The 9227-nt window shown below is 33.6% G+C and overlaps 1 protein-coding gene and 1 non-coding gene across 2 annotated transcripts in view; one reads left to right on the forward strand and one right to left on the reverse strand.

The window, feature by feature from the left end:
- LOC122628573 (mannosyl-oligosaccharide 1,2-alpha-mannosidase IA) overlaps window positions 1-9227 on the forward strand; it is a 301060-nt gene that overhangs the window by 20100 nt on the left and 271733 nt on the right. The window lies entirely within an intron of this gene.
- On the reverse strand, window positions 6418-6488 carry Trnag-gcc. The gene has a single exon. It is a non-coding gene; the product is annotated as a tRNA-Gly (tRNA).

The following is a 9227-nucleotide window of genomic DNA, read 5'->3' on the forward strand; positions in this document are numbered from 1 at the left end:
GGTTCATTTTGGGTCTTGCTCATTGGACGTGGACAATATCTCTCTTGATTACTCTAAGAGAAAACCAATGGGCCTGGTATGAACTGGTCAAGTGGAACGACGACGACCCTTTTCGGATCATTCCAAGCGGGCAATTTGAGCCCAGTACGTCGGCACGGCGATATAAATTCGGTAAACGCCGTCATTAGGGCCCAATCCGAAATACCGAGCGTCTATTAAACCTGAAACTAAGATAATTATCTGGCCGTTACAACTGCCCTTGGTCTCTTTCAATTGGACAAGGAATACTCGACCACATTGTTACGCTTCTTACGCGGTGTCGTCGGACTCGTTTCGTTCGTCCTCAATTCCTACGTACGCCTTCGTTCTTCCGTAATTCCACAAATCACAAGAGTTGATTATTTCGACGATAAAGTTAAAGTCATTTAATTATCCCAAAAGATTCTCTATCTCTCTCTCTCTCTCTCTCTCTCTCTCTCTCTCTTTCTCTCTCGGCAATTAATTTTTATTTCATTTCACATTCTTATCCATCGCGAACAAAATTTATTCTACTTTTGTTGATTTTCTTTAAAATTTGACATGATAAAGAACTCTCATATGTTATTATCCTCGTAATAAGACAGGGTCGAAAGAGTTTAGAAGGAGCCGAAGTTAAGCGAAGAATTTTGCAAAAGTTTTTGTTATAACCAGGACTACTACACTACAATGACGATCCCAAACTATTCGGACTCGGTAGGAATTTCGGCACAGCTGTAGGAACGAATCAGCGTTTGGAGGGTGGGATCTCTCGATAAAAAGTACTAAGTCACGTTTTTACTCGAAAATTACATTTGTCGGATACCAAAGACTACAGATTCGTATCTTCGAATTCGTCTCATCGTTCTCTCTTCTATAAGAGAAACTATAGGAAAGTACTTTTCGATCGTATCGATATTTTCTTTTTTTTTTTTTTTTTCTTTTCTTTTCTTTTCTAGTTTAAAACCGTAAAGTTCGCTACGATCCTCGAATTCATTATTAATTAAAAAATTCATTAAATCAATTTTTTCCCATACGTACTTGTAATAATTTATTTCATTTCATTTCATATCATTCGTTCAGAGATATTAATTTTCCAAGTTGACAAATTTTTTTTTTTTTTATATGATCAAATACCAATTATATCAGATATTGACATTATGGTTTCTCTGAATGAAGATCTTTAAAAGTCGACAACGTTGATACATATCACGGAAGAGAATGACAAAGTGTTCCATCGAAAATGAATTCTTTACGCGCACGATTCCGTACGAAAGAACGTCTGGGATCTTGACTTTATTGATTCGAGACGGTTGTGTTCCCTTTCGGACTTTGCTTTGAACCTTGCTCCGATCCATCCCATACATAATAACGTTGCACTGTAATAATGGAGCCAGCAATTGCTACGTTCAGACACGAGTATGTCGTCTTTGAAATGCAATACGCAAATATCGTCATCATTCGTGTTTACATGATGAATGAAATAATATATAAAAAAAAAAAAGAAATATATATATATATATATATTCTTTTTTAGGATGGTAACGTTAGTTCGTATTAGGCATATAGTAATGACATTTATAAGACATAACTGTCATCATTATAACATTAGGACATATAGTAGATAATTATATTCATTGTTCAATCAAGCCAATGAAATAAGTAATGTCAACTATGTTCATTCCATAATAAGATACCATAAGATCGTAAAATTATTGATCACCTTAACAAGGAGTAAAGATTGGCATTATTCAACCGGTATACTCCTATGAAACTTATTATTTCTTCTTTCTCTTTTATCCACCAAGATGTTTTCCACTCATTTAATCGCAGAATCACCTTCAACGTGATTGCATAATTTCTACGTACATACACGTAATGTGAAACTCGATATTGGTTGGCTAAGAAAACGAGAGATTTGCATGTGTATGTTTCTGTGTGAATTTACATACACATCTACATATCGTGATTTCACGGTGCAATTCTTCAAGAGCTCTTGACGTCATACGAATTTCACTATTTGATGTCTTTGGGCGGGCAAGCAAAATGGACGGTCTTGATTTAACGAGCAAATCAAAGAGAGAGAGAGAGAGAGAGAGAGAGAGAGAGAGAGAGAGAGAGAGAGAGAGAGAGAGAGAGAGAGAGAGAGAGAGATGGAGAGCTTTATTCCATTGCTTCTTGATCTTATTGCACGCTTACCGTGCGAGTTATTAAAATCGTAAGACTTCATCATCGTAATAAGCGGTTTATAGTTACGATATTATGTTGCGATAAGGCGTCGACCGCATATGGATTCTCTTTCGTGATCATCCCATGGGGGCCAGTTTCGTTTATGGACGTCCCATTCGAAAGTTAAACATCGGAAGATCTTGCAACTTCGTAATATGCTGATAATTATAGTACTTTCCAAAGGTAGAAGAAAGGGAGCGGAGTAGTTTGTAATAAGTAGTAGGTATATATATATATATATATATATATATATATATATATATATCGTTGTTCGATCATTCCAAAAGGGTTTATATTACGCGATCGAAAAGTCATCTTTTTGCAAATCCAATTTTTCAGAAGAGGATATACATACGCATTTCGCGTTCCCTGGGTTATCAATCTGTGTTCGAATCTTTAGATGGTAAACTCTCACCATCTCTCTTTGTCTCTTCTTTTTGACGTACCTCTTTAAGGCCCTACGACATTGAAAATAAAATGGAACCTACCTTTGCGAATGCATTCACTGGAGAAAGAGAGAGAGAGAGAGAGAGAGAGAGAGAGAAAGGTCGTACGTATAAGAAGAAAATCGTTTCTTTTCGTTTATTGGTCGAAGGCAAATAAGAGGAAACTCGTCTTGCTCGTCCTTTTGGTTAGAAAAGAAAAGAAAAGTAAAGAGAAGAAAAGAAGAGAAAAGAAAAGAAGAGGAAGTCGGAGGAAAGATATCTTCTTTCTTTCTTTCTTTCTTGTTGTTTTTTTTTTTTTTTTTTTTTTTATACGATCCTCTTCGATTTCTCTTTAAATTCAAATGGAAATCGTCTTGGAAAATTTTCTTTTTTCACAAGGATCTATTCGAAGTAAGAAGAAAAATGGTAGACCAAAAGGAAAACCCCATGTAAATCATTCACAGTTCGAATAATTGATAAAAGGATTGGTTTCACTGAAATCGGTACTATTACACTCTTACTACACTATTGCAGTATCACTATAGTACTACTACTACTACTACTACTACTGTACTATTACTTCCACTACTACCACTACCAGTACACCATTACTACCATTACTAATCTTGGTACAAAACGACGATTGAGATTATAGACGGCAAAACTGTCGTCAGCAAAACGACAACGTGAGTCCCACTTTCAAAGCGTGGAGGCTGCGAATTAGAGACGGTACCGGCAGCAGCCTGACGCTGTCGTAAAACATAATCCCACGATTAGCCGGCAAATGAAGCTCGAACTTCGCTCTTGGAATTCCATTTCCATGACTCCTTTCTTCAAGAGAAGACTCTCTTCGACAATTTTCAACTCGAGTCTCTCTATATACGAAAATCATTATTTTACCTTCGTCTTTCATATCGACTTGCAACATTTCCTTGATACGTTGCAGCTCGATGTAACGAGCGATCTTCGATGAAATTAATTTTAAGATTCATTAACTAGTATCCTCCTTGCATAACTCTATTAATTTTATTAATGTTCATGTATGTAAGAAAATTCTTTTTTTCGTGACTAGCCTGTCTCAATAAGCTAAGGAAATTTTTTTCTCTGACGAAGATATTTAGAAATTGAATAGATAAAGTTCACGATGAGCGATCATGTATATCGGTCGTCGTTGATACTAAAATGTTTGTTAAATAAATCATTTCACAACACGATGAGCTATCTCGTTAGAGGATTTAATGTTAAGCAATGGTCTTTCACGTCGATTGGTATCCTCTTTGATCGATCAATCGGCTCTCTCTCTCTCTCTTCTTATTCAACGAATGAAGTTCTACTCCATTCGTCGTAGTCGATCGTGCATGAAAATGGTCGGTATCGATGCAAATAGACGAGTCCACCAGACATCATCTTCGATTCTTTCTGGGCTTAACAAAAACTCTTGCTTTTTTCCATCGCGATTAAAGTTCCTGCACCGTTTGATAATTGGTGATGGGATCTTAATTGATCGATCATTAGGATTATCGATTTCCTATTTCACGTACTCAGTAATTTCTCGTTGGTTAACAAATTTCTTTTTAGCAAGGGTCGTTGAGTTTTTTTTTTTTTTTTTATGTTAACACAGACATAGAACTTCGGGTACTTTTATCTTAACACTTTGAATGCTTAAGAGAAGTCAGTCGAGGAATTTGCAAACGATCTGATCCGATCCCCGAGTTCAAAGTCCAATAGCGAAAGCGTCAGTTTAATTGGCTAATAGATGGTAGCTGGATTAGCCTCTTACTTGGAGTTCTCGGCTTTTGGTGTTGAGATGATCATCGATCGATCGTTAGAAGTCGGAAGATATCGATAAGTCCGTTTACATGCCGACACTATCTACCGTCGTTAACTCCTACTCGTTTCTAGCTCGTTAACATGCGCGTACCACCGGCTTGGTATGGTGTGGCGTTTAGTTTCGTAATTAAGCGCCAGTCGGATCATGGATAGGCTGGGTATCTATATATTTTCCAGTTATATCTATTTGACAACATTGATCACGTCTATCGGATAATACTGTGCACAGATTACTTTTTATTTCTTTATCGATCTTTCTAATTTTTCACACTTTTGTTTTCGATAAATACCGTTATTATTGTTTCTCTTGTTTTTGTTTCTATTTTCTTTTCTTTAAATATTTATTTATTTATTTATTTATTTATTTATTTATTTTTTTCCTTTGAAGATTTGATTCATCTTCATTACGATGGACATTGAAAATAATCTGAACGAAAGGATATATTCTACTTACTCTGATAGAAGATAATTTTCAATAAGGAAACAAAAAAAGAAAAGGAAAAAGAAAAGAGGAAAGATGAAATCGGTTTCGTTACATGCGAACGAGAAAACTTGATTGGGTATGGAATATGAAAGAATCACATTAAACGGTACCCAATCTACCGTAATGTCCCACTTGTGGAATCCACGAGGTTCCTTTTAGCAATTGGATTCCAACGGTAGTGAACGTAACATCCTATTGCGGAGAGAATCTTGTTATCATTAAAGATGCCGTCAGCTCCTAGTGTAAATGTCTAGCCAGAGGTGGTAAAAGTGATAGTAAAGTGGGAGTAAAAGGGAGAAAGCGAGAGAGAGAGAGAGAGAGAGAGAGAGAGAGAGAGAGAGAGAGAGAGAGAGAGAGAGAGAGAGAGAAAGCCTGTTACTTTGAAAAGTCAAAATCTAGCAGACTCCATGGTGTTTTCGACTAAGACTCTCAAAAGCTCCATTGAATTTTATAGCCGGTTATGAAAACTTCCAATGTACTTTAAATGAACTTTATACGAACGCCGTGACAATGATCACGAAAATTCTTTCTCCAATTTTTTCTTTTTTGTCTTATTCTTTCTTTTTCTCTTTCTCTCTTCTTTTTTTTTATTTTTTGCTTTTGATTTTTCCATCCATTTTTTTTTATCTTTTCTTTTCTTTTCTTTCCTTTTTTTTTCTTTTTTTTTTTTAATGACATAGTAATTTTTTTTCATATATAATTCTACTCGAGAAAAACTTGTTTCATCGTAAAACTTGCTTTTGATAATTCCATAATTCCATCGCTACTGTTCGAATTCTGGACCGAGAGAGATTACTCGGTGAAAGTTGAAACAATGGACCCTCATTAGCTCCTTCACAAAATTTATAGTTCTGGTATTCGTGCGCCGAACTAACGAACTCGAGCAGAATGAAAATCATATTTTGATATAATACGATTTTCTGTTTCCTTGATTGCACACGGACCACCGTTCGTTATTGATCGATTTGTTCCAACGTAATATGATGTTCTCGCAAATATATACAATTTTCGAATAGTTTATAATCGTCGAATTTTTTTTTTCCTTTTTTTTTCGTGTATATATATATATATATATATATATATATATATATATATATATATATATATATATATTATAAAACAAGAAATATGTCTGGGATAAAAAAATTGCAAAAGTTTGTAGAATTACTTTTCTTTTTTTTTCTCTATGGAATGTGTTTGTAATAAAAATAAAATAATATTTTAAAACATAATTGTAAATTACGTATCTGGGATAAATTTTTATTGAGAATCGAGTACGTATTAGTCAGATATGAATATTATAAGTATGAATATATAATATGAATATATAATATGAATATAAGAAGAAAATAAAAATAGATTTTGATTTTGAACGTGGTTAAATATGTTAAGAATTTGTTTTAAATAAAAATAAAATTAAAAAAAAATAAAGGTTGCATCGGCCGGGAATCGAACCCGGGCCGCCCGCGTGGCAGGCGAGCATTCTACCACTGAACCACCGATGCTCGTGGAATGTTGTTATATTCATTTAACTTTCCACCGCACATTGCGATCTAAATTCTACTTGTTTTACTTTAAAACGTTGTAAAATTTATATCAAATTACATAGATATTTCTAGAACAAATAATTCTCTTTTATATATATGCATACATACACACGTACATATATACAACATTTATATATATGTATAATTGTAAAATCGTCAACGATTTGATTCATGAAAAAGTACGAATTAATTTATTCAAATTTGAAATATCAATTTTCAAAATATTCGCATAATTTTGGAAAAAAAATCAAAAATCGTTAGATTCTCGTAACTGTGACGTCTTCATATAAAAACGATTTTCGAAGCAATATTTTAAGGAAAAATAATTAAAAAATTTTTTTTAATTTATGAAAAAATACTTAAAAAAAAAAAAAAATTTCACAACCAATAGATATCACGAATAAGCAATATTGAATTATATATTTAAATTTCATACACTGTATATATACTTTAGCGTACTTTCAGACATCTATTTGTTTATGTAAATGTTATAGTAAATGCAACACGTGCCTCAGGGGATATTCAGCTATATATTTTGCTTAAAGTTGTTTACATTTTTTACGAGAAGAAAACACGTGATTTTTGTTTTGCATAATTGTTTCTATTCACTTCGCTGTAATACTCATTGTCAGTGCTATTTGTAACATTACATAGTTTGCACGAATAATCATTCTTAATTAAGCAAAATTCTTTTCTTCAAAACAAATTTTCTACAAACGATTTAGCGACATTCACAAATTTTTACGATTGACTTAATGTTTCATGTTTCTCAAATAATTCGCATTATTGCTTGTATCTTGAAAGGTATTATTCCTAGAATTTTTCTAATTATTTACAACTCACGTTTAAATGGCGTGACGTCAAAGTTATGCGAATCGTATCGACAAGTTAATAAAACTTATTGAAATATCACTTTATTCGATCGATATTGAATAATTTCAAAATAATTTCTAACCGATGTAAAAAAAATTTCTTAATGATAATCAAACGTTAATGTTTCACGAATGAAATGATAAAAGAATTCGAGGAAACAAAAAGACTTTCTTGAAAATGTTGTTTGGTGGGATGGAAAGTTGACGGGTGGGATAAAAAATAAAAAATAAAAAAAAAAAGAAAAGAAAAGGAAGAGAAGAAAAAAAAAAACACTCTGGGTAATAACTCTAGTTTTGGTGAATGCAGAGGCAACCGCTTGAAAACTTTCGACCACGTAGCAATATCAGGTTGATGGGAAAACGGAAGCCATAACTGAAAGGTCGAGTGGAGGGGTGTGTATCTGGATCCCATGTGCGAATTTATATATATATATATATATATATATATAATACACACGCACGCACACACAGACACACACATATATATATATATTTATATAGGGATGTACAGTTTCAATCGTTTTAAAGCCCCTACGTTCACCTGAGTTATAATAATTGCATAACACGCCGACGGCAGAGTTTGCGGTTACAAGGAGTGCCTTGCATTGTTACTCTAATTACAAGCCGCAAGTTTGTGTTAGGACAATGTGCAACGAACGGTTGGTACTTCGATGTTGAGGTTGTTCAGGGGTATAGGAAGTGGAGTTAGAGAGGGAGTAGAGATGAACGGGAAGGGAATGAGTCCGGACGAGCTCGTGGAACGGAACGAGTGTTCCGAGGGTAGGATTGCTGAGGTACTCCAGGTCAAGGGGTTAAAACGAAAGCCACTCGCTTTGTGCCGAACTTCGGATCCACTTCGGGCGTAAACGCTCGTTATCTCTGATCTCGTATCAACACCGTTCGTTTCTCAAAGTTTCCGTGATACAAGGAGAAATCAGGAATATTATAAATAGGAATGGACGACCGGAGCGAAGGGATTTTGAAAAAAGGAATATATCTTTGATTTAAAAGAAAAATAAATGAAAAGAAGTATTTATTATAATCTTTGTGCTGTTGGATGATCCATTCATCTATTTGTCTGTATATATATATATATATATATTTTTTTATTTCTTTATTATCATTAAGAGTAAATTAAAATTAAATTAATGTAGGAAGTTAATAATCTGATTTTCTTTCATTCTCGAACATTATCGAGAGTAATCGATGACATCTCGCGTAACTTAACGATTTGATCATTGATTTAAAGTAGACGTTTTGATATCTAGTTGTGTCATCTACATGTATATTTTCTTTTTTCTTTTCTTTTATTTATTTATTTATTTATTTATTTATTTCTTATTATTATGGGTAGCGAAAAATTAAAGGGAGAGTAGAGAACTATAATAAGTCGATCTTTTTTCATTCACGGACGTTATCGATAGTAATCGATGACATCTCGTATAACTTACCGAGTTGATTTAAGATCGATAAAGACGGGAAAGAAAGGACACACTTCTATTCGAGCAAACCGGTATGATTTATCTTCTAGCTGGAGGACAGGAATGTGATTAATGATTCGCGTCAATGCAATTTCTTAATAGGAAAGTAAAAAAAGAAAAAAAAGGAAAAAAAAAGAGAGAGAGAGAAAAGGAAGAAATATAAAAATCTCGAATTCATTCGATAAGCACACACAGATTACTTACCTACCTACTTACTTACTTACTTACTTACTTACTTACTTACTTACTTACTTACTTTTTATCAAACTATAGCGAAATAATTAATCATGATATTTTTCTTTCTCTCTTTCTTTCTTTTTTTTCTTTTTTTCCTAATACATTTT

This window comes from Vespula pensylvanica, chromosome 4, assembly GCF_014466175.1.
Source record: "Vespula pensylvanica isolate Volc-1 chromosome 4, ASM1446617v1, whole genome shotgun sequence".
Classification (NCBI taxonomy): domain Eukaryota; kingdom Metazoa; phylum Arthropoda; class Insecta; order Hymenoptera; family Vespidae; genus Vespula; species Vespula pensylvanica.